Source organism: Lissotriton vulgaris, unplaced genomic scaffold, assembly GCF_964263255.1.
Source record: "Lissotriton vulgaris unplaced genomic scaffold, aLisVul1.2 SCAFFOLD_2804, whole genome shotgun sequence".
In the NCBI taxonomy this organism is placed as follows: Eukaryota; Metazoa; Chordata; class Amphibia; order Caudata; family Salamandridae; genus Lissotriton; species Lissotriton vulgaris.
In genome coordinates, this window is record NW_028251288.1 from 260,529 (window position 1) to 282,142 (window position 21,614).

Below are 21,614 nucleotides of genomic sequence, written 5' to 3' on the forward strand. Positions count from 1 at the left end.
AACTTACTTTCTTACCCCTCGCGAATTAGTCCAAGACGCACATTAGGAGTTCAAAATGTGTCATGGGATAGGTATCTAAACTTTATAGAATGTGTTTGATTCCTTGTTGGGTGATGACTTTCCGGCCAAGCAGCTGTGGAAAAAAGTTTTTGACTAAGATACTGGAGAATATAGAATGGTTTTGTGGTTACAGCAAATATCCCTAAGTTAGAGACACAGGTTGGTGCACTTTAAATTTGTCAGCTGCATTATACCCCTGAATTATTGTGTGAATTGGATGTGACTATCAGTGCAAAGTGTCCTAGTGCCCTGCAAGCCATACAACGTTTCTTATCTTGGCTTGGTAAGGCCAAGCTATATGCATTCTAGAGTGAGATAGAACATTTGCTTGCTGACAATCTAGGACATATTCAGTAACTGGTCCCTTGGACAGCTTTGCTGGGCTATGTGAAGGACTTTCCAAAAGCTGTGCGAAAGGCTAGCAGCATGATTGCTACTACGAGGGAAGCACAGAGTTGCTATGACAGGTTAAAGGGGCACCACTATTCTGTTAAAAACTGGTTATGATGTGGCCTTTTGCAATGATGCTGTACACGGATATGCAGATACTACCTACGCAAAGCAGGCTCAAGGATATGTGTGACCACCTCCGAGCCTATCTTGATATACCACAACAAGAAACTATGGAAGCTATGGAAGCCATCTATATAGTTTGAGAGTGTGTCTGAAGCAGTTGGAGTTCTAGCACCCTCGACTGGAGCTATATATTCATTCCATTTGGGACATGAAAACAAGAAGTAGCTTTTCTAGTATGAATGTAATATAGACATCCTCATTGCCAGTGCTTTAAATGGGAAAAAATAAGTGCAGGTACTCATTAACATGAGCTAGCGGTGTAGTTAGTGGGCGGGGCTAAGGGCAAGACATGATGATACTTAACGACTTCTATAACAGTTGCACCACACAACAAAACACATGATAAATGTGTGTATATAAACAAAGCAGGTTAACATTACACAAAATGAAAGAGAAATGCGATAATATGTTAACATTTCCTTTTTTTGCAATAGTTACACCTTCTTAATGCCATACTGTTAAATGCTGTTGTTTGGCACAATACTATATATTTTTGAGCATGTGAGTAGGAAGAAACTGAAAATACCTCCACTACGAACCAAAGCTCTTATGGCACCAAGCAAATGAAGCAAATCATCATGACCCTCCCCAGAAGATATTTCTTGTCTCTTCCATCGATCTATCCATTCATCCTACCATTTACCTTCTGATGTCCACCATTTACCCTTTACATTCTGTTGTCTATTCAGTTTTTCATCCATCATTCAGTTTTTCACCATTCTGTCTGTCCACCCTTCATATCCAAACCTATCCATCTATCTTTAAACCTATCCATTCATCCTTTCACTCATCCATCTCTTTATCCACCTTTTCACTCATCCATCAACCCTTTCTCTCATCTATCCATCAACCCTTTTACTCCATTATGCCATCCACCCTTTCATCCATCCCCCCTCCCTTTCATTCACCCATCCAATCTTTCACTTATCCACCTATATCCACCCTTTTATCCAATCATCCACCCTCTTTCACTCATCCATCCACTCATCCATCCATCCATTCATACATCCACCCTTGCTTACTCATCTATCCACTCACTCACTCACCCACCAACCCTCCCTCTTACGTTATTTATTAACCTTTGTCACCGAGCAGACATGTACACACAAAGTGCCACCCATTTTTCTTACAAAAAACAAGCATACAAATGCAGGCAAATACACAAACCTAAGCAGACACACTAAAGACTCCGGTTTGTTAAAAGCCATGTCATACTCTTCATCATGGCTTTTTTAATTGCCACTACCAGGAGACTGCCATGATTCCTATGTTTGTGCAAATGCAGAGGATAGTGTGAATGTGGTTGACAGCACAGGGCCTGAATGGACCCCGTAGCTGCCAAGGTTTCAGATTGCTATGTGTGACATTTTCATATTTTCATTGTAATTGTGAGTGCCATTTCAACGACTATGAGTGACACTTTCTTTCTCGCTAGCAAAATTAAGCAAGGAAGATGAGGGGATCATATACATATCATAAAAAACATCCATTTGAGTCTAGCTTCTAATGTTTCGGATTGCTTGTGTGTGACATTTTCATAGATTCAGTGGATTTACGAGAATGAGGCAACAACTAGATGTGCAACATTTAAAGTGGCACTTTCTTGCGAGCATAATCATGGTATGAAGCAATAGAAGTAGACAAATATCAGAAATCACACTCATTTAAGCAACAAGGAAGTCAAACTCTGCAGTAGGTGCTTTTGAAGCTATTCAAATTCTAAAAAAAATCAGCACCCTCCACCCTAACCTCAGCTTCAGGTGTGGCCAAACCACATGTAACAAAGGGATCTCTGTGACAAAAGCAGCAACCCACTGAGCTATCCACATACAATCAAGTACAATACAATATGCTTTTTTTGAAGGAGGCATATTAACCCTCTACGCTACTTAATGGTCAGAGTGAAAAGTGCCAGTGGAGAAAACTCTGACCTCTCTCCAGCAGGAACAATAATCACCTGACTTATCAAGTCTAACTATGCTGAGAAAATAAAGGGTGCTGCTTCGTAGTGTCACTGTCAAGCAGGGATGTTAAACACTTGGCACTACTAATAAATCAGCAAAGCTGCTAGTTTAGAGAAAAGGTAGCACTGGGCTGGCGTGGTGAGTGTGGGGAAGAAGTTGGGCTCGGGGCTGGGAACAGCAATAGCCCATCATGTCGAGGTCAGGAGGAGGTGAGCAGGTGATCGAGTCTCGAACACCGGCTTCCTCCTTCAAGTCCATGTAGCAGGGGTATTCCTGGGTGCTCTGGGGCCCGGCTGGCAGGCAGAAAATGAAACACACTGCCACAGCATGGGCGGCGACCACAGTGTGACAGAGCAAGAAGGGAGCTAGGCGCACCTAAGAGATCTAGGATAGTGTTAGGAATGTGTGGAACAATGGGCTGGCAGCGCTAGTTTTGAGCTTGTTTGGCATATAAGAAAGCCTTCTATGCACAGACTGGGTAATTGAGGCATGTGCATTAGGAAGGTAGGTGCCTCAGTGCAGAAAGCAGTTAGATTAGCGCTCCAGGTGCCACTTCGATCGCATCATCTGGGCATTAACCCTCTGATCAGAGACAGTACGGGAAGTGTGAGAATCCGTTCCTGATAATATGTCTATCTATGTATAAAGTGTTACCCTGCACAGAATTTTCCCTACCTGAAGTGCTGCGCTTTGAAAATCACACGCGCACACTGTAAAACGAATCTCGACCCTGCTCTGTCCAGCACAGCGTGATGGCGAGCACCAGATATTATTCAGATGAGCCCTGCTGAATAGCTCAGCAGGGGCTCAGATCGGGAAACAGAAGCGGCGCCTTTGCTCCCAGGGACATGTCCCACTCCTGATCGCCACTGCGCCGGCACTCACAGCCACTAAGCCTACCTTTTCATGAGTACCGGTACTCTCCTCAGGCAGTAGAGTAGTGCCGGTACTCAGAGCGATAAATTTAAGAAGTGCCGGTACTCAGTACCAGTGAGTACCAGCCCATTTAAAGCACTGCTCATTGCACCTCAGAGTGAAGCCTCTTTTTGAAACATGTCCCACAAGATCTAAAACGTTTTTTTTTTTGTTAGATGTAAAAGACAGTCTGAATTGTTGCCAGGTGCTAAGTCCAAAGATCTACGGTGAATCTTTGTAGATAGCAAAGTCTAAGTTGAAAATGATCACTTATTGATGAGGAGAATGAGCCTGAGCTCAGAAAACTCTCTTCACACACGACGTAGGCTTAAAATCGTAAGCACTGTGGCTCTCGGGGGCAGTCTTCAGACCAAACGTCTCCGATTGGTTGAAGTCTGGTTCCTTTTAAATGATGCAAATATGATATTGAAAAGTCTTCTTGACAGCCTTAAGAATATGCTTCGAATTCAACTGCAATTTGATGTTTCCAAGGGACTCCCAGATCATCAACTGGGAGGATTCAAGCATATAAATCATGAAAGATGCAAATATGGAGAAAAACGTAAAGAGTATTTCTTAGGTGCCTGTCTATTTCTCATTTTCATTTTTGGGCCTCATTTGGTTCACATTTTTGTTTTTACAAATTGGTCTTTATCTGCTATTGGGATTTGGCATTAACTCACTTGTGCCAATGAGTGTCAAGACAACTTTACCAAGGGGAGGGACACTGAATTTGCACTAGAAATATCTAAATAGGGCAACAGAGGATGCCTGTAGTGGTACCCTTTTTGTACAAACCAAGGGTGCAGAGTTAGAGTTTGAGGTTTAAGGTTACAGCTGAAACTTTGGAGCTAAAGCTTGAAAACTTGTATGAAGCCTAAAAATAAGAGCAAATACATGTTAAAGGTTTTAGGCATAGATTCATCAAGCGAAATTGCGATCGCAATAGCTGCGAAACAGTGATTGCGATTGCAATTTCCGCTCCCGCAATTCATCAACTACAAATGCATCAAATAGCAAATTCGCAAAACAAAAATCGCAAAACCAATGTGTAACCCCCATTGCGATTCCTTAACTGCAATTCCCTACATTTTCTGCGATTTAAAATGCAAATTCGCAAATATATTGCAAATTCGCTATAAAATCGCAATACCAATTCATCATAAATCGCAAATAGCGAAAATCCCCTAATTCGCAAAAAACGAGCTCGCAATTTAAGGAGAAGCTAACCAGGTTGTAACCATGAAGTCCAATTGGAAAAAAAAATGCAAACAAGAAACAGGTGTAGGGTAAATCAATCACACTTAAGGAGACTCAGTACGAGCATGTGGAAAGTCACAATGTCAGGTCTCTACATTGTGGCAAGGTGGCTGAGGCTCCAGGCTGCAACCCAGAACCGATGCAGGATCCAGGAGCGCATTTTCCGCCTGTGGATTACACTCCTGGGCCAAACTGAAGAGGAGATCTACTCCAAATACAGGCTCAATGGGGCAATGATAATGAAGCTCATCAGAGACCTTGACCCCCTGATGCAGCACCCAACACGGAGGGCCAATGTCGTGCCCACCCATGTCCAGGTTCTGTGCTGCCTGCACCTCCTGGCCTCCGGAAGCTTCCAGGGGATAGTTGCATATGCAGGGGGGATGTCCCAGAGTACACTGTCACGCTGCCTACAGAGTTTCCTGGACGCCATGCTGAGCCGGATACACCACTACATCACCTTCCCAACAATCCAACAGGACTTAACGCAAACAAAACTGGACTTCTATCACACCGCCCATTTCCCACATGTAATTGGCTGCATTGACTGTACCCACATTCACATCTGTCCACCCGCAGAGACCGAATACATGTACCGGAACCGCAAGTCATACCACTCACTCAACATCCAGATGGTCTTCAATGCGAAGACCATCATCACAGACATTGTGGCACAATACCTAGGGAGCACGCATGTTTCGTTCATCTTCCGGCACAGCGGCATACACACCCGTTTGGCCAGGGGGGAATTTAGCGAAGGACACCTCCTAGGTAAGTACACATGCCCACATACAGTATGTCATGACCATGTTGCTGCGCATAACAGGCACTGACCCTCTGCTCCTACCTTCAGGTGACAGCGCCTACGACATACGTGAATACCTCCTCACCCCATACCTCAACCCTGCTACACCACAGGAACGGCGTTACAATGCTGCGCACATACACACGAGAAATGTTATTGAGCGGACATTTGGCATGTTAAAAAGTCGATTCCGCATCCTCCACAAGACTGGCGGGGCCCTCAAATACCGGCCTGAGGTCTGCTGCCGCATCGTGGCCGTGTGTGCCATACTCCACAATATTGCCACCAAGCGGAGGATACCTGTGGAGGTGTCTAGTAGTGAGTCGGAGGAGGACAACCTGCCACCTGCACATGTGCATCATGCACGCGGGGAGAATCCTGCAGAAGCACACAGGCGCTGCCAGTAATGTTCAGTCAGTCACTGGCGCCTCCTGCCGGATGCACCATGTCGTCTCTCCAACTCCACGTTGGGAGTGTCCGGCCGTGAAGCATCATTGGGCCTGGAACTGCGGCGCCTTTCAGGTACAACCGGCACAGACAGGCTGCTCAGGCTCGATGTACCCTCACTGGCATCATCACCCCCCTTGCATGGCCATTGCCGCACACCTGTTGGTTCTCCACAGCGGTGGTGACCTGCTCCAGGGCCCTTGCTACATCTTGGCAACATTGAACCATCTGCAACTGCATTTGACAGTGACCTGCACGACATTTGTGATGTGGTGTTCCCGATGAGGTGGTTTGACCGAGTGTAGGCAGACAGCCGTGTCAGCAGCTGGTGGTGGCGCCGGCGGGTGATGTCCTGATGCGCCACCATCAGTTGGTTGTTCTATTTTACTGCTGCGGTTAGCTCCTGCACACTTTCTGTCAGTTGGTTGATGTTGCACGCAGTCTTGTACAGCTGCAGCTGAATGGCTGCCATGTGCTGTGCCTGCTTGCGGTGCACAGCAAGCATCCGAGCTTCAATTCCTAGCCCTAGATGTTGTGCCTGTTGCTCCATGTCTGGTCGTGTGGCCATAGAGCGCTGCTGCCTCATCCTGCCGCTTGCCTGGGACCGCACAGTGGCTGTGCGGCGTGTCTGTCTCCTGGGTGGTGGTGGGGTCTGCTCCACTCCCTATAGTATTTTAACCTCCCAGCAACAACCGTCTATATTATTTCCATTTTCCTCACCCCATGTTTTGTATCCTCCCAAGCCCTGAAGAGTCACGGGACAATTCCCTTTGTGACGAAACACGTATCGGCTGGTGTTTTCTTTTGTTGTTGCTTCATTAAATAACTCTAAACAATATACTCTTGTCGACTGCAGCAATTTCATAGAAACAAGACATTTATACCATTGTCATATCCCCACTAAGGGGCAGATTTACATGCCCATTGCGCCTCTTTTACGCCGCCATTGCGTCACTTTTGTGACGAGGCGGCGGTGCAAAAGAGGCGCCATGGTGCGGGGTATTTACAGCGTGACGCATCTGAGAGAAGCGGCACGTTGAAAAGCCCTGCGCCAGAAGTAGGCGTTCCGGGGCACAGGGGGGGGGGGGCTTTCTGGCGCAGGAACGCCTCCTACAAGTGACTGAGTGAAATCTACAAGATTTCACTCAGTCACTTTTCAGCCCATGCAGCGTCAAAACCCTGTGCATGCTTGAAGCAGGCGTAAGGATTGACGCAACATTGTACATACAGGGCGGCCCCGAGCCTTGCTGGAGCTGTGTCGCGCTTGCAACGCAACTCCAGCAATGCGACGCCTTTACGGCACAGATGCATCTGTCCGTTTTTGCCCCATGGTGCGCCGCATTCTAAATGCGGCGCATCCATGGTGGCAGAGCCCTTACCCACAATAACTAGCGCATCACTGCTGATATGCAGGGGTGCGCCAGTTATTGTAAATCTGCACCTACGTGTGCCCGGGACTGTGTTCTCAGGATTTATTTCAAGGAGACAGAAGGGAGGCAACACAAAGAAAATCCTCCATTGGGCAGATGTTTGAAAATGAAAAAACAAAACAGTTTGGTGCAGGGCTGTATCAGCATGAGGCAACCATGCCCCAAACAGCGAGATGCATTGACGGCAACCACCATGGCGGTGGTACCAGCCAGTGCATTATAAACAACCACCTGCTTGGGGGTCGTTTACATTTTTGACGGTGGTTCCTCCATCATGGGAACATAATAGTTTACTCCGTTCCCATGGTTGAACGACGGTCCTTCAGTCAATATATAAATCTGGCCCTAGGTTTGTCACAAGTCGCCTGTAACAAGAAAATTAGAGACAGGATTTCATACAGGGATTGCAGGAACCCACATATTAAAAGTACTATTATTGTCTCTTACTCACAGGAGAAGTGCCTAGTAGTCACTGGCTGCTCCAGGACCTGTGGGACCAGGAGAATAGGCTCTTCGCTAATCCAATTCAAATACCATAAACTTTTGGACAATGTTGGCTAAGCATGGATAACTGAAATAGGAAAACACTGTGGGAATAATCGGAACAGCGAAAAGTAGACATTTTATATTATTTTTGACTACTGAGATTTTTAAATGGAATTCCTGTTCTCAAATAATGTTTTATGCTAGGAGCTAGCCTTTTAGTGAGTGCTCCTGCTTTTGGCAGTCAAGAGACTTAAGACACAAGTAGAACAAAGGATTTGCCCCAGATAAAACATTGTAGAAAGCAAGGCTGAGATCAGCATGCTGGCCACAGCCAACAAGCTATCACTCATAACCATCAATTATTAGGAATAATAATTTGATGTTTTCTTTGCAAATATTATTCTTAATTATTATTTTCATACTCTAAAGAAGGCAACTGAGCTTGTCATGTGTGCTATACAAGTGGCACTATTGGTATGTTTACCTTATAACTGTTCTGACCGATACCTTGTGAGGTGTAAAACATTCCATACAGATTCATCACCTATAACACTCACAATACTGTTGGTGGCATGAAACCTATGCTTAATGCTCAGACTCATCACGTGTGTGAGTCCGTTTTTTCAAGTAAGCGACTTCTTCTGTCACAATAGGTTCTAAAGCGCACAACAAAAAGGCCTAGAACAACTATGACCGGTCAGACACCTCAAACCCACACCTCCAACTGCCACAAATGATGCACTACCTCAGAGATGAAAATTGCTGGTTGAGGAGACAAGCAACGGTGGTAAAAGGCCAGATTCAGAAGATGGGTTTACTGATTCTCAGTATATGGGCTGCCAGTGAATACAGATTTTGGACACTCATACAATGACCGCAAGGTCTAAGGTTATAGGGCCCGATGTAGGTACCAAATACCGGTCGGAAACGGCCGATTTCGGCCGTTTCCGACCGGTATTTGGCCTACTGAGATGTAGGGGACCTTTTTTTGTCCGATTCGGTATTTTACCGATTCGGTAAAATTACCGAATCGCAAAAATACCGAATCGGTAATTTTACTGATTTTTAAAATTTGGGATGTAGGTGGGACTACTTTCAGTCCCACAGGCCCTTCAGATTCGGTATTTTAACACCCAATCCAATTGGGTGTTAAAATACCGAATCCAGGTGTGCATGCACATGTGTGCATGCACACCTATGCCATGTGACAGACAGACATGCCCTTAGGGCATGTCTGTGTGCCACATGGCTCACATGCCTTTTTTTGGGGTGCTGGAGGGTGTCAAAGTGACACCCCCTTCACCCTTGCTCAAATCGGTAATTACCGAATCGGTAATTACCGATTCGGTAATGCCCATTGATTCCTATGGGCTTCAAGGCCCATAGGAAGCAATGGGGGATACCGAATCGGTATTTACAGAATCGGTAAATACCGAATCTTACAGATTCGGTATTTACAGAATCTGAAATACCTACATCTCCCCCCCTCTAATTTACCACTTCATAAATACCGATTCGGTATGATTCGGTATTTATGAAGTGGTAAATGTAGATTTACCTACATCGGGCCCATAATGTTGTTAACGTTGTTCTGGATTAATTTATTGGTCGTAGACAGGCAAAACTGTACAAAAAGCGCTGCATGTTTTCACTTTACTCAACACAAATTTTCAGATCTCGTCAAAACAACCCAAGTCCTGTTTCTGGCACAGAGGCATGACACCTATCAGGAGAAGCATCCAGAACGTCAGGTGCTGCACACAGACCAGTGGCGCTTTTGCCAGGGTTGGGTGAAACCAAATACCACAAAAAGCAATAAAATGATGAAAGTAGGGAACATGCAATTGGGAATTTAACCGTACAGTATGCTTATCAAGACGTTTTTACATTCCACACATTATATTATACATATTTACAGTTTGAGGTACGAACAAATGGCACAATTTGCCATGATCATACAATATTTGAGTAATGTGATGAAGTCGGGATTATAACTAAGGTGTGCAGGTTTTAAGATTAAAATAAGTACATTTGAAAGTGATAATAATAAAAGCTGTTTCTTGGATATGGAGATAGTACACCTGCTTCACTATAACACTGTCGAAAAGGGTACATTTCAGCATTTAGCAGAATGGACTTAAATAAGGGACCGCTTTGAACCTGAGTGGGCGCACAGAGGGGGGCTCCAAAACTTACCTGCTATCCCGGATCTTTGCTAGGCAGCACACTATCGCTGGGTCCCTGACGCTGTGGTTGCCCCCGCCTCCGAGCTGGTGACATCGCTACGCCGCGGAGCGGGGCGGAAACTACAGCTCCCAGCCTGCCTTGTGAGGACAACACCGCCCACTTCCTGCACAGCGCGCCTGGAAGCGCTTAAATCCCGACAGCTTCCACGGAGGAGCGGGGACCGCTTTGAACCTGAGTGGGCGCACAGAGGGGGGCTCCAAAACTTACCTGCTATCCCGGATCTTTGCTAGGCAGCACACTATCGCTGGGTCCCTGACGCTGTGGTTGCCCCCACCGCCGAGCTGGTGACATCGCTCAGCCGCGGAGCGGGGTGGAAACTACAGCTCCCAGCCTGCCTTGGGAGGACAACACCGCCCACTTCCTGCACAGCGCGCCTGGAGGCGCTTAAATCCCGACAGCTTCCTCCGCGTCGCGGACGCGCGCGGGCGGAGCCCGGGCAGAGGGCGGGCCATCTGTGGCCATCCGGGGCCAGAGGAGGCCGGGACGGGGGCATCCCCCTTGGTACTGAACTAAGAAAGGAAGAAAAAAGACAAAAGGTACAGATACCCATTGACAATCCCCAGTTTCTTAGGTCCTTCACAAGTGTCATTATAGTGGAACTGTTGAACTATTATTTGGTAGTTGATGCTGATTACGCTATGACCTGTAAGGGGGGTACTAGAAATCTTTCCTCTCAGAGTGACTTGCTTAGGGGAATGATGGACTACTATATAAAGAGGGCAACACTCCCCATTGCCAGTGAATTAGAGAGAATAGAACGCTCCCCAGCCATGGATAGTTCTCCCAGTATGTGTTCTCCTTCACAGTCTTCCGATGCAGCTCCAGATATATCACTACTGGAGGAACTGAGGAACTAAACAAAATGTGTAAATCCACGTAAGCTTCTGTGGATTCAAGAAATGTGCAAATTAGTGCTCCTATTTGCCCAATAGCAATGACTAGTCCTCGGTCAAGCAGTCAAGTTCACCTAACTCAAAGCACACAGGGTACTCCCCTTATAATACGACCAAAAGAAAACTCTCAATCTGCAGTGTCCCCTCAGGTCTTTTCTGCTAAAAGGAAGAGTGATGGGGTCAATCAAATGGGGAGTCAGGCCAAGCAACAAAAACTAAACCCAAATCTCCCACTGCCAAACACTCCTAGCACTGCCACCTCAAAAGCACCTATCCATGATTCTTTATTGGCCTCGATCGAAAACATGATGAAGTCAATAATATCCCCACTGAGTGATAAAATGACTAGCTTAGGGGATAGGCTCATGGGTGTCAAGGAAGCAATTAAGGCCAATTCGTCACTTGTAAAAACTTTGGCAGGACCCTCTCAACCACGGCGTCCAGCCTCCACAGAAATGCCTAAAACCACCACACAAAGTAAGACCACCCGCAATCAACTAGTAACCCCACATTTGAAAACTTTAAATCCTCCGAAAGCTGCCAGAACAGTACGGAGTTCTTACCCTAGAGTAGGGCCGAATAAAGAAACAAAATCACATAAGGGAACAGCGGTCAATCGTGACAATATGTCACTTAAAACTAGCCATCTACATTTACCACCAGAGGCCGCTCCTATTGTGTGCGTTCTCTCAGGAGTACCAGAACTTATAAAGGGGAAACATGAAAGACCTAAGAAACAAGGTTGTGTTCTGGCTAACCAAAAATAGACCTCAGCCACCCAACATCAATGGCACCATACTAAGTGTTAGAAGGGTGGGCTGGCTAGGACCGCTTCCTAAAGATATTGTGGGCGATTTGGTACTTGTAAAATTCAGGAATAAATACGTCGTCCCATATCTCCAATCTTGGCAGCCACAAATAGGAGATGGTCCTATATCTATCCGGAGCCTAAGTGAATTCTACCCTAGAACATTATATGTCCCGTCTCAATGTCAAAAAGCACAGAGCAACTACCTGATGGGCAGAAGTGGTCTTGTATCGAGTGGTCGCATCATTTCCACGTTTAATCAATTTGATCTACTATCTCGCTCTTCAATGATTAGCTGATTTATTCTATCGATTTAATCCCATTTTAATAGATGTTATTTTTTTATGAAATGAAATGTATTGGTGTATATTTATGTATTGTTGTTGCTTTTATGATTTTTATACTGAAATCGAATGAAGCTAATCGAATCAAATCGGCAAGCATTTGTAATGCAATAGGTCTCGCATTTATGAAAGTTTGAGCTATTGGCATGTTGAATGACAATGCCAATAACTTAAACTCTCGCAAATGCAATTTGTGTAAACGCGTTCCATGGAGCGCTTTCATATTAATAGTAGCGCAATGCCCCTTTCTTTAAACCGAGCTCGGGGCGCAGCCGCCATTAAAATGAAAGTGTGGTATAGGGCGCTTTTTTTTTTAAAAAAACATGTTTGTCAAGTTGACAATCAAATTTTTTTTTTTTGTAATATCGCTCTAAGCTGTGATTTCACTTTAATGGCAGCTGCGCACCTGAGACGTGGCTCGTCTAAAGAAAGAGGAAAAGTTGCCTTAAACACATCCTCCCTGCTGTAGAGCATTAGCTCCAACTATGGAAGACTGTATTTAAAATTCATCTCACAGTGGGAAAGGTGATTATTTTGGGATTCCCCCAACTTTAGGCGAGGACCAGATAATAACCTAGAAAGGAAAAGCATGTAGTGCATAATGATTTTGTGGTGGTCCCATCGTACTAGGACCACCACAGGCAGAATTATGGGCAAAAATGTGTTTTGAATAGAGGGGCCTGCAAAGCATTATGGGGCGAGTTTCTGTAGTGCAGTGAATATTATAGTATCGGCTCCTCTGCTGAGCCAGCGAGAGCTGCAGTAAAGTTTTACTTTTGTTTTCTTTCCTTTCTGCGGGATCCTAGCCCCTTTCTCTTTTTTAAATGGGCGCACAAAAAAGCATTTGTTTGTCAAGTTGACAAAGAAATACTTTTTTTGTAAAAGCGCCCCATGACGCGCTATCATGATAATGTCTTTTAAACGAGCCTGTGTCTAAAGAAAGGGGAAGGGCCGCCATGTTTTGCAAGAGAGCTTGCCCTGCATGCAACAGCAGGGCAGAAAACCATTTAGCAAAGTAGTGCTCGGAGGCTGTAATTGAAGCCTACAGAGTAACAACACATGTACCAGCCAGTGTTGTCATGAGGGATTACAAATTGAAACAAGGCAACACTAAGGAGGGACTACTAAGTCTATAGACCAATGAAAAGCCAGTTTCCAAAGGACAATCACACAAGCCAATGAAAAATATGGGCCGAGAGTGGGCGGAGTTTCAAGTCCATACTACAATACAGCATGCTTGTAGAGCAGCGCATGCGCTGCCCAGGCTCGACCTAAAAAAGAAATAGTCCTGGCTTTCAGATTGATGTATCAGTATTCTGCAACTGTCTTCCTTAGAAGGACGTTGGGAAGTATTAACACAAGTATTAGTATGAATGGGAATGGTTCTATGCACAATTCCTATTTCCCCTTCACAAAACATAAAATGCCATCTAGGGATGTTGTGTATTTTTGTTCAGTGCCAACTTCCACCACAGCCACAAGCAATAAAGATGTGAAACAGACACCCGGTCTGCGGCATTTCTACTCTGATTCCACTCCCAATCACACAAAAATATTTGGAGAATCAGAATGGAAAGTGAACAGTACGTTTAAAAATAGGAAATATTCCTTTTTACATGACAAAAACCTGGTGTTAATGCAGGCCAATCATTCATTTGTTCCCTTTGCCGTGTGGCCATAAAAGGAGAAAGGGGTGGTCTGAACAGTTTAAGCACAAATGATTTCCCCCTTAACTTTTCATGTGCTGGCGATCCCAGAGGAATCCTGGACATAGACCTCTGTGTATTCTGTATCAGTACACTGGACACAGTCAGGGAGCTGTTGACCCTTGCCTGGAATGGAATTTCGGGTGAAGAATACAAGAACTGGAATTCAACATGTTCCCAAGGACAGGTGCCAGGTTCTCAGAGGGATGCTGTCACGAAGGCTCATCCATCTATCTCTCACACTAGGGGGTACCGAATTAAAATCAGAAAACCACTTCCCAACTCCACTTGTGGTTTGCGATCCCATGAGCCCACCACTGTGACGCACACTTGGGCACTCCTGTGGCATCCCTCAGCAAAGTGTTCTGGGGCCGCAGAATGTGTGTGTGTTACACGTTACCACAGTCATGAAATAATCAAATAAACTAGTTCATACACTTTCAGATGTATAGCGAATTGTGAAGCAAGATTCCAGGACATAAATCTGAAGTGAAATATAAGAACTGTTACAAGTTTAATATTTGGCTATAGAGAGGTATATTTATCATGCTTTCACGCAGCACAACACCGCAAGCCACTGTGCTGTGCTGCGTGAAAGGGCATGAATGCGCTGTATTTAACATCATATGGCACATTTCTGTCCTTTCCTTGCACTGGCGCACAATCTGCTGCCTAACACAAACACAGGCACCCTTGTACCACTGGGCAATGGTGACTGCGTTGTAAGCAGACTTCTTTTTGTGCAGGAAGGGATGCTTTCCTGCACAAAAACAATCCTGAGAGGCATTTTCCTCCCTCAATGTGTGCTGCAGAACAGTGGCGGCTGACATCTACAAGGGGGGTCAACTGGAAATATATTTTAAAAAACATTTACCTTACACGTTTTCCTCGCTCCGGAAGTCGGACCTCTTCTTCCGTCGACTGCATAGCAGGCACCTGCAAACTCCCTTGACCAATCCTGGCACAGCTCACATGCTGTTAACCAGCATCCGAGCAGCGCCCTGACTGGAGGGAGCAGCCTCTCTTGGTGCTCCCCAGTGCACTGGAGGCCTGCACTTGCTCTCAACCCAGCTGAGTTGAAAAGATTAAAGTATGCATGTCTGGCTGGCTGTCACATGACGGCCGAACAGAGAGACATGCACACTTCAAACAGTGCACAGGCAGCCCTCTGCCCATCGCTCCTCCCTGCTGCCACTCCGCGGGCCCTGCCCCATCCTGCCACTCAGTTCAGGACGGGATGATGAAAAATAAAATGGAAATGAATTATCATTTAATTTTTCATCTCTGGGATTCGGGGGAAATTTAAGAGGAGGAGGAGCTGCCCCTGCTGCAGAATGTAGCACCATAGAAAGAGGAAAAAACGAGAAGAAATAAAGATATTTCTCTTTGTTACGTCACACATGGGCAGGCGTAACATTTTGACACATTGCTAGGTGTACGTCTAACGGTAAATCTGGAAATGCGCCAAAATCAATGGGTGGATGCGTGGGAGCACCCACACGCCACCCATGGAACACCTCTCTGGGGCAGAGTAACGCAGCGATTTGCACTGCCTTGCGTTACTCCAGATGTATCAAGCCATGTAGGGCCAGGCAAGGGGGCTTTGCCTGGCTTGAGAAATCTGGCTTTAGTGAGGTGTCACCCTTGCACCTCAGGTGAAGCAACCCTATGATAAATGTGGCAGATATGACAGATAACATTGTATTTTAGATTTTTTTCTGGCTTGAATTGTGGCATGTAACATTTAGACTTTGGGGCACGCACGTGTTCAACGTAAAAAAGAAAAACTATACAAATTAAATTGTTAAATAAAAAATACAACATAAAACTAAAAGATGTCAAGAAGTGACTCCAAGTCGCAAATAAAATATTTATAGTTCACATACGTCAACTTTGATGGGATCCAATGAAAACCACTTTAACAGTTCCGCTAGATTGTGCAACAGTAGAATGCAGAAGAAAAGAAAGAAACTGCACAGTGAGAATAGACAATATCCTTCCAATAGCCCACTGCAGTCACACGGATGTGATTTAGGTGCGTCAATAATAAATAAGTGTGTCAAACAAGAATTTAATACTTGCAAACCAGGCTGTATGATTATTAAAGAGGAACTCGCCGAGCGATGTGTCATATTTTAATTTACGTGCACAGAGAACGCGCCGCTCGCTGCTAGACACAAACAGGGTGGCGCTTACCTTCAAAACACCCTTCTTCCCAAGGGAACACTCGCAGCAGCCCAGCCTGGCCTCCAGCAGGGTTACAAAAGTCCAAAAATGAGCCAGCGGTCGCCACTCAGTTGATAAATGACATCGTTTATTTTTAAAATCAATAAAACGAGAGAAACCAGCGAAAGCACTGAAAGCTGTTCACGCGAGGAGAGGGGAGGCGTACTGGCTGGCAGCCAGTTTCAGAAACTCCTGCATTTTGGTAACTCCCAGATCTGTGCAGTTCAGAACATGCTCGCTCATCAGAGGAAAGCTGCCCCTCCCCTCCAACACGCCCTCGTGGCTCCCCCGCCCCATGACACACACATGGATTTTTAACATTCTTAAGAGGAGGAATAAATTAAGTTACTGGTACCTACTGGTACCTAAGAGCAAGAGAAGGGGTGGCTGGTTTCTGAAATTTGAGTTACTATCAATGTTTGCCATCCCCCATCTCTCCAGCACCGCTACTTTCTGCTTTCTACGTTTTGGAAGGAGGTGATGTTTTTACAGTCTGGGTTCTTTGCCCCCTCTGCTGTTCAGTTTAAACCTCTAAAATCCGTACAGCAGCTGTAGTCAGTAAAATAAGTAGGGCTAAGGGTTTTAAGGTGGTTTTCCCCTCATTTTTACTTTTCAGTCTGTTTTCATCCATATACTTTGTTTGTAAATTTTATGTGTATTTATCCACATTTATTTTGGGTTTTGTGACAAGAATTAAGCTGAAACTAGCCTATTTCCACATTTATTTAACTGATAAAAGTGCCCTGATGCTTGGATGCCTGAGAGGTTTCCATGATATGAAAACCCACAGATGATAAATCAAAGCACTTATATGAAAATATACATATTTTAGTATTTCTTTTATTTATTTAATTTAATGCAAATGTATATAGCGCAAACATTACCCGAAGGTGTCAGAGCGCTTTACAAAAGAACCAGTTGTGATACATAAGGACTTAGGATTACATGAGTTACATAAAAGATACAAACAGAAAAAATTGCAAATGTACAAGTTGTAAAGTCACACAAGGAAGAGATATAAACAGAAAAAATTGCAAATGTACAAGCTTCTGCCAACACACCAGGAACAATAAGGTCCTAGCTCCCAGCCTCACATATGGTGCGCAGAGCTTCCCGCACCGAGGCTGCTGCCTCCATGACCCTTCACCCCACTCCAGTCTAAACCAGTCCATGACACTACTACACTCCACTCACATATATACTCCACCCCTCTCTATACCACTCTACTTCATGCTCCACTACATCACTAGCTTTTAGCCATGCTGAACAGCAGACATGCTGGTGTACAACATGGCAAAGATAGAAATTGTGTGCTTCCACAAAAAAAGTACTTGCCCTCCTCACAGCTGAGATTGAAAAAATGATCTAGCTGCCCGAGCTTGAACTTTCAAGGGGACACACATGACATTGCAATGCTACTAAAGTATATTGAATAACTAGAAAATGTATGGTGTTTTTCTCTGGCAGCAGCAAAGATGGGAGAAGGACAGGATGTTTAGTTCTGGCTTGCCAGTGTAACTGTTAATTAACTTTTTAACCCACACCAATATTATTCTACAGTTCTTTGCTTCCACACAAATACATATCCATTCCAATGCTTACTTGCAATGCTTCTCATTACCATGCAACATTCCTTTAATTTCAGACCTATTGGCATTGCCAATACTTCGTTATATGTTTGGAGTAGTTCACTCCTAAACCCAAATTACTTTATACCCACAAAATGTATCCATGCCAAATATGCATCCTTTTTTCCAACAAGGGGATTCCAAACATTCCCAGGGTTTGTAGATTCCCCTGGAGGGAACCTAGAAAAAAGTCAAAATAAACCAAAATTTTTGGTTCTAGAAAAAAGTGGTAAAAACGTGCTGTGGATGAAAGTGTATGGTTTTTTTTCTTCTAAAAATTGTATAAATTGAAGGTTTGCTGTGATGGGTACATCCTCTTCCCAGCTATAATGAACAAGCAGAGTTGTATCCTAAAACATTTTTACCACCATATTTGCATTTTTAGGTCTCGCCTGGCGAAAGCAGCGCATGCGCTACTCTCGCCATGGAGAGAACCTTTTGTAATCGATTCAGCCAAAGCTGAATGCACACGCGTCCAGATGGACAATGATGGCTGCTCTTGCCATCCACTAAGCTAAACATGCACTTACAAAAAAAAGATGGCCGCGCATGTGGACAGCCTAAAGCCATCTTTGTTTACTTTCATTAGCATAGGGCTGTGCACAAGTGCGCACATTTTTTTTGTCCGAACGCGTGCTTTCCATTGTCATTGCAACTTGTCACGCTGCCTTGTTTAGGTTTGGCCGCGCATGTTCTATTTGCGTGCTTGTGTGAGCTTTTTTCGCATCATCTGTATTTGCGTGGCTTATCTTTCTCTGAGCACTCTCTCTCTGTCTCCATCTCCCTAGAGTTGGGTCTTTCTTTCATTTTCTCATTAGAATAACGCACGGAGGAAGATTCACAGACTGAGAAATACTCATTAACTTTCCAGCAATAAATGAAGTTCCCTGGAGCCGGCAGACGTTGATTGTCAGGCTCTGCTTTGTAAACACTATATGAAGGGGCGCGAGGCGTGGCTGACACTCGGGGCCTCACGAGGGAGGCCACGCGCTCTTCTGAAGACCTCTAGGCTGGTGATTGGATTAGCGGTGAATTCTTTCTTGGTGAATATGTAGAACTGTGCATGGGTAAGTGTCATCGACCGGATTGTTTTCGAGAGGTTTCAAGTGACGTCAACAAGAAGAGGCAATGGTGTTATAGCATTATGTAGAAGTGATGCACTATGGACATCAGCGTGTCTCTGCACCTGCAGAGTATGGTTGTATTACTCATGAAGAGTTGTGGGCTGCTTCGCTGTTGGTGATCACACTCTTCCTAAGGCCCTTGTCTAAGGGTGAACCGTGTTTCTAACGCGGTCTTTTGTTGGGCGGCTCCTGCGGCATCTTCCTGCCATTGGCCATGTATACAAATGCCACCTCTCCACAGGCGCCTCTGTGAATCACCTCCTGGCAGTGTGCAGTGACAAGGACCCCCTTCCAGGCTGCCTCAGAGTTCACAGGCCACCCTTGCACTCAGTAGTTGTGTTTTGCTCGAAGCTTGTTTGTGACTTAGGAACTTCCTGGAGTAAGACATGTTTCCTCGTGAAAAATAAAGGGCCATATTATCAAGCCCCAGCGATAATTATCGCTAAGCGTACTTAGCGCTAGGATAATTATCGCCGGGTAGCGTGGATTTTCATCACTGAGATAGCGTGCTATTAGCAACGCTTATCTCAGAAGTGATAAAAATCCTCGCGCTAACTGCAAAATGAGAGATTATCGCTGGAAAATCAACGATAATCTCTCGAAGTTTGGTGTTAGCTTGATGATAGGGGCTCACAAACTTAGCCATGATATCCGCCTTCCATAGGATATCATGGCTAAGTCAGGAAAATACCAGGTGTAAAAAAAGCAGCGCTAACCGCGGTTAGCGCTGCTTTTTTTTATCACTAACAGGGTTAGCGATATCCTTGATTATAGGAGAAATGTCGCTTAACAACATTTCTCCTATTATTTTTCTCTGGAACGCCCCCTTTGCATCTCATTAGAGATGTAAGGGGAAGCGTAGAGAAAAAGGGTGCTAACATGCAAATTTGCGAGTTAGCACCCTTTTGCTGATAGGGAGAGAATTTTATCTCCGCTTTCTTGGCTTTGAAAGCCCTTGATAATATGCCCCAAAGTTTGTGATTCATGGGGAGTAAACATGACTTACTCCTGTAAAAACATGAGTAAGCCACAATTACTCACAGAAAATGTTTTGCGAATCAGGTTATGCGTCATTCACATTTTAATACCGGAGTGAGAAACAAGTGTTAATTAATAAAAAATGGTTTATGAATTGGGCCCTCACATTTTTGGTAGAATCGTACACACACATTGTGGCTGAGGGATGAACAGGGATGAACAGTACAGAAAATTGCTGCCACATATTCTGTTGGCATGTTATATTTGGATTGTTCAATACCATATGTGCTTGATTATCTATATGCGGCTCACAACTTTAAAGTTCTTCAACGAGAGGCAAGATGGCGGCCGGTCCCTCGGCTGTGTGAGCTGGTGTTGTGAGCTCTCCTGGACAATTCTTTCCATGCATAGTTGCCGTGTGATGGAATGAGCGGAAGGCGTTAGGAAAGCGGCTTAATTTAAAAGTAGGTGCTATGTTCTGGCGACTGATTCAATTGAGAATTGAGAAGAGAATTATCCAGTAAAACACAGTGGCTGGGATTTCTTCCAATCTGTACAGGCTTCTCGGGATCATCTCGGCGATTACACTCTGCAAGGGCCGAAAGCACCGGTAAAGAATCTGAAAACTCGCACTTTGACAGCGCAAACAGCTAGCCCCGGGAAAGGTGTCAGCAGGGAAAAACACTCTCAAGCTACCCGGGGAGTGGGGGAGATGGCGACAGGAGCCGGTGGACACCCCCAGACGATCGCTACTGGAACGGGTTAAGGGAAGCATGCACTCCCCTCGCTCTTCAAGGTACAAGCGGGGAAAATGAAGAAAGCGGAAACTCCTGTGAGCGGGGGCACTAGTAAGCGTGAGTGGGCAGCTTCGGGAAAAACTGTAAGCAGTGCGGGCACCGAGGCGGCAGAGCTGAATGCAGGTACTGTCTCTAGTCTGGGTGTGCCTAACGGGAATCTGCGAGTCTCTCCCCCTGAACAAAATGGGTCTCCTCATCTGGAGCAGGCTGGGGTCAGTTCACCGTCGCAAAATGGGGGCTGTTCAATCAGTAACATGACGCTTGCTGGGGACAGTGGAAGTATCCCTCAGGCTGATCAAGAAGGGAAAAGTGAATTCCAAACCGTGGTGCCTCTTCCGAGCAGTGGAATCATGGGAACTGTAGTCCTACACTCTGCAGTGCTGGCCACGGGAGATCAACAACATTTGAAATTGCTCAGCAAAGGTGATGATCCTGGAAGAATAGAAGCTCAAGGGACATTGATGACGGTAGCTGGCTCGGAAAGGAGCCTGAAGGGGCAGACAAATTCTATTCAATGTTTGATCATACAGGATGAAGGTCCGGATAAGGAGTGAATGGATGACGACAGTGATCTTACTGACTGGCGGTTCGGTGAGGTGCAAAAAGGCGAAGTCTCGCTCCAAGGGGAGGGTACTGTTCGCAAATCTATGAAACGAAAAGACCAAGGGGGTCTTATGTCAAACAAGGCCTCTGGAATAATGGGATCAATGGTATGGGATTATTCTTTTTCTACTCAGCCTGGATTTATCGGGAGTACCACTGCTGACGGTGCCAGTGCTATAGATGTTGCGCAGGGACCTACCGCAGAAATAACACTGTCAACCAACTATTAGATTATTATGGCTCATCGTGAAGAGACGCGTCAGGAAAGCTCTCGTACACAGGGTGCGTGCCGTAAGATGCAGAATTAGATTCGGAGA

General features: G+C 45.2%; 1 protein-coding gene across 2 annotated transcripts in view; it reads right to left on the bottom strand.

The window, feature by feature from the left end:
• Window positions 1–16,403, bottom strand: part of LOC147662953 (very-long-chain (3R)-3-hydroxyacyl-CoA dehydratase-like) — a 235,620-nt gene extending 219,217 nt beyond the window's left edge. The window contains exon 1 of one of the 2 annotated variants that reach the window (XM_086950768.1): window positions 16,138–16,403. The gene's annotated coding sequence lies outside the window, so the exon portion shown is untranslated. The remainder of the gene's footprint in view (window positions 1–16,137) is intronic. The other variant, XM_086950769.1, reaches the window with a different exon arrangement.
• Window positions 16,404–21,614: the final 5,211 nt, after the last annotated feature.